A 5,825-nucleotide genomic window follows, 5' to 3' on the forward strand; every position below is an offset into this window, starting at 1 on the left:
ACAAGCAAACACAACTAGAACACGGAATTAGCTCATTAAATCACTAACATTAGTGCAAATGACATGTAAAATATAGCTAAAATAAGGGGTTAAAATGTATAAAAAATGGACCTATCACATGTGTTTCCATATCCTTTCCCATCTATCACCAACACTTCCGCTCAAACGGAAGACTACAATCACAATCATGCAAATGATCACTATGCAACACATATATAACTTGTATTTTTCATCTTACTTTTACGCAACGAAATGAACTCACGTCGATTAACACACATCAAACAAGATTATCATATCATTTCTGTCATCAATCCACTCATGCCGAATTAACGTTGTCCATTTACTCGCAAAATGCCACACCATATAATCAAATGTAAACAATTCACAAAATATCATCCATGTAGGGTCAACAAGTTCATCCAACACAAGTACACTTATATAAACCGCGAAATAAGGGTACACGCTCAATGTTCGGTCAAATATCAACAAAATAAGGGCCAAGGCAGACCACTCGGTCGAGTGTAGGAGGCCACTCGCCTGAGTAGGCGACCACTCGGTCGAGTGCACGGTGCACTCGATCGAGTGTCACCTGGGGCAAAATGTTTTTATTCTCAACTCGGTTCCAAACTTCCTTATTTCATCGCACAAATGCTAATAGACTCCGTTGGTGACTAATACAGCATCAAATAACCAAATTAAGGCAAACTCACGGCCTTTTGGCCATTATTTCAACCCAACTTAAAACAAAACATGATATAACACGATATTTCAAAATTTATTTCATAAACATTGCATTCCCCATATACCCGGCGACGGCATCACGTTACCGTCACCAACAAACGCACAATAGTGTGAAACACCATAATCATATTAACACTCGTCGCATCTACGCAATCTCATGGACATTGTACTAATACCGTTTAAGATAATAGTAACATTTAAACTCAACAGAATACTATAACAAGCTCACGATGTATACCACATACGCTTTACTTGACGATTGGGAGGCAATTTTACAAACAACATCTAAACCACCACTCATAGGGTCAAAGTCTCACATAACTATTTTCACACTTGTACTCACCTACTTAAATCAAACGGTCATACGATATAACACAAGTGATCAAAATACCCTAACCGCACAATTGGCCCACATGCATCACATATCGCATTCTAAATTCACAACCATGGAGACCAATTTGGTAATGCTACATCTACAACTCTATCTCGCAAAATAACATTTCCCGAAAACCGACTCTCAGTGGACAATCTCGACTTTTATTTCACAAAGTAATGCTCCCCGAAAAACTGACGTTGGTATAATAACATAACTATCAATTACCATATCACGCGTGTACAATAACTTCCTAATAGTTTCACCATTCATTTCTTACTACGACTTTTCCTAGACATCTCTCACCGTCTAGTCTCATTGATCACCTCAAGTTCCACCTAGTACTCTCTTATATTCTTATTTCATATATTCTTGTTGCCATCTTTTAATTCTCATCAATCCTTAAATTCCATTTACACATTCCTACAACTATGAACAATCCAAGTTATCATCCTATTTCACCCTTAGGTACCTCAATTACTTTCTCATTGTTCCACCAAAATTTCCAAGCCATGTTCAACAATAATATTCCTTAATATGCAACCCAACCTCATTCACTATCCATGAGTTCAAACACTCAATAAATACTCAACCTAGATCACTCATCACTCGTTATCCACAATTACCTCATACAATTATCTTACTCAATTCCAAAACACCTTACGCAAGCTAAAGTCACTTCCTACTACCCTTACTTTCCAAACATGAATCATACATCTACCTACTTACACGGTTCAAATCCAACTCAAACGAAATTTACATTAATCCCAATAACACACATGTTTCACACTCATAATCCTCAAATATAACACCACTCATCACAAATTATTATCATTTGCCCAACTACCCTCGTCAAAGCTATCACTCAACAATTTATCTACACGTCTTTACTCATCAAAATTATACGACCTGAAAAGGTAAACAAGGCATCGATCCATATATAAGCAAAACAACACATTATTAACAAACATTGCAACATTACGAAACAATGGAACTACGTTTCAAATACCAAATTTAAAACTTAATCTTATACACCATGGTATGCATTAAAAAATGTTGGGCAAAGTTTTAAGGTGAGATTCTCGATCTAAGACCATCCATAGCATTATTAACAAAATTGTAAGCTTGCGGCACAATAAAACCAAGTATTAAGCACGAAATAAAATTTGAGCATCAACACTATAATTTTCCACACATACCACCATTAACAAGGTTGGGGAACTATGAGACCATTAAGCCATGTTTCAATTATAAAAATCAAAATTTAGTGATGTGCCCATGAAATCTCAAAAAGAAATTGGTCCACTTTTAAAACGGGAATTTTGATTTAAACCATGTTATTACAGTGATACTCATAAGGATTATTGTCCTAAGACACCGTTAAGCCTAGTTTAAGAGAAAAGAAGGAAATCTAAATTTGGTCAAGATTTTAAGGCGTAATTCCCAACTTAAGACAATACATAGCATTAATAATAGAAATTGAAGTATTATTACTCAGTTAATTCAAGAAGACTTTTAAAATAAAATTTTCAAATTTTGGGACCATGCCTAACATCATTAAACAACATTTGAAACTTTACGACATAATTAGACAAAGGATGGAGTATGAAAATCGAAATTAGAACATTTTCGGTATAACTAATACACATGTCAAAACTTGAGGCGATTTCTAAGGCAAAATGGCTAGCTTAATACAACACAATGCAACATCAACAAGCATTAAATATCAAGAACAATTGGGTCATGTTTTGAATGTAAAGATCAAAATTATTCTTTATATTATAAGATGAAATTTCAAAAGATTTTTGGATAGCATTTTAAGGTTAAATTTCGATTCGAAATAATACATGTCGTTATTGAAAAAGGAAAGTCAAAACTTAAGCATGACAAGAGTTTTGGGCCTCATTAGTCAACTAAACTAAGTCTTTAAACACGAAAAATCAAAGCTTACGCATGAACGTTATGGTTTCAAAATTTTCGGAACAAAATTTTCAAGACAAGATTCAAACATATGATAAGAATTAGCAATAACAACCAAACTTTAGTCCTTGTTAAATAATCAACCATGCAATAAACACCAAATCAATTATTGACTCGGGAATTTTATAAAATTTTCGGACAAAATTCAATATGAAATTTTATACTTGACATCATACATGTTATAACAAGGTGATTAATATCATGATTCAAACAAGACATGCAGTTAATTGACGACATTTGAAGGGAATAGTGTGGATTTAAACGAAAGCAAATTGTGACAAATTAAGAGCAATGAGAAATTACTCATGTTGTTTAATTAGCAAGAATTAAGGAAATAAAATGGAGTAGAAAGCTTAAGTCCAAGCAATAAGCATACACATTGGGGGTTTGGAAAAAATTAAAGATATTTTGGTATTTTTGTTATAAGAAACGATGAAGAAATGCAAGAAATAAGGTAATAATGCGAATTTTGCGAATTTCACAGCCCAGAAAATGGCCCTCGGTCGAGTACCAGTCCACTCGGTCGAGTGGCCCTACTTCCAGAAACTTTCAAGTTTCTTGAAAATGGTCCACTCGGTCGAGTGATAGGGTTCACTCGGTCGAGTGACTGATACTCGGTCGAGTACTAGCTCGCACTCGGTTGGGTGCCTCTCTATGGTTTGTAATTTTCGACTAAGGAATACTTTTCTTATACAAGCGACTATTTTACTAACGACTATTACTAATCACACTCTAACTATAACATTAGTGAAATTCCAAATATAGACGCGGTATTGAAATGCTAAAGGATGGGGCTATTGCCCTTCACACACCCACGCGTAATAATCATTCTCAAAACATGTCATACGTATCATTACTTTCATCCAACTTCTACATGTTATCACATACCATATGAACAATCATATCATGCAAGAATCCTATCAACTATGCAATTTACGGCTTCAAAACGCATCATATTCAAACATGCAACACTCATACAAATAATTGCATTTCACATGAAACAATCCTCTGCTCATATCACAAATACCTCATTCAAGTAAACATTTCCATTCCATCATTTCAACTATCTCACGTTATCATATGCCAATGAAAGGTTATATCAAGCAAGAAGAGAAATCTATAAACTCGTATCAACACATACAAAATTAAAACCACGTCATGCGATGAGTTGCCAACTTAACATTTTTTTTCTGGTGAAATGTTTAATTTGCATTAATAATAATCATGAAGTACATCCACCAATTTATATCATTTTACAACCTACAACATTGCGCAATACAACAGCTTACATGAAATGCATATAGCTACACAAGACCAAGATTTATAAGCCACCCCCTTTGCTGCAGATTCTATAGCAGTCCCATATCTTCTCTTTATCCGCGATTTAAGCTGATGCTTCACCTGTTGCAATACTCTGGACGGATGATCAACTACCTGTTCAAATCTACATCTGTTTCTCACCATCCAAATCAGATAAATCAATGCCACCACAGCAGCAAATACAACCTGCCTTTTCATCAAAGATTTCATCTTCAGTTTTGTGCACCAGAACACTGCATTCTGTGCAGGAATACAGCAACCCAGCCAACAGTTCACCAGTTGCAGACACATTTTGCTATAAGTACATTCAAAATAAAGATGATCATGAGTCTCTGAAGCTGATCCACACAGATCACACCCCTCAGCAACTACGATGCCATGCTGCATAAGTTTGTCTTTAGTTGAGAGCCTCCTCATAGCATAAAACCAAGCTATAAAAGAATGCTTTGGAACATTCAATCTATTCCAAACCACATGATACCAACTCACCTGTGCCAAATCTGCCATTAACCAATCATAACCTACCGTAGGAGTATATATCCCATTGCTAGTCCCCCACTGGCCATTAACATACCCAGACTTCATTATCTCTTTCACTCTACATATTTGGCGCCATGTCCAACTGGTATTGATAGAGGGTTGATAATCATACAGTCTTCTTTCGCTTCATATACACATGACTTTGACAAATCCATAAATGATCCTCTTTGCAAGCTAGCCATCATGTGTACTTTCCAATCATAGCCACATTCCAAAGTTCACTGTTAATAATGCCCAATCCACCTTGTTTCATGTCTGTACAAACTCTCTCCCAGGACACAGAAGGACTCTTAGAGTATACATCAGTCCCTTCCCACAAATAATTTCTGCAAATATTCTTGACTTTGCCAATAATGGTTTTGGGAATGATGAAGATCTGAGCCCAGTAAGTGTGCAATTGAGTCAGGACAACTTTAACAAGAACCAACCTGCCAGCATAACTCAATTTTCTAGTCCCCCAACCTCTTATCCAACTGACCATTTTCTCAACCAACTTAGAACAGTCATGTATAACAATCCTCTTATAAGAAATAGGGATACCCAAATATCTGAATGGAAAATTTCCCAATTGGACCCAGACATATTCAGAATACCCTGAATTTCAAAAGACTGAATCCCATTGTAATATAATTCAGACTTATCTTTATTAATTTCTAGCCCAGAAGCTGCAGAAAAAGACAGAAAAGCCCTTGAAATTATCTTGACATAGCTCATGTCCCCCCCTGCAAAACAATAGCAGATCATCTGCAAAGCATAGATGACATAATTTCAAAGCTCTACACAATGGATGATATCTGAAATCTCTCCTCTGAACCACTGCATCCAGAATTCTGGAGTAATACTCCATACAAATAGTAAAGATAAGTCTGCA

This window comes from Silene latifolia, chromosome 6 (assembly GCF_048544455.1).
Source record: "Silene latifolia isolate original U9 population chromosome 6, ASM4854445v1, whole genome shotgun sequence".
NCBI lineage: Eukaryota > Viridiplantae > Streptophyta > Magnoliopsida > Caryophyllales > Caryophyllaceae > Silene > Silene latifolia.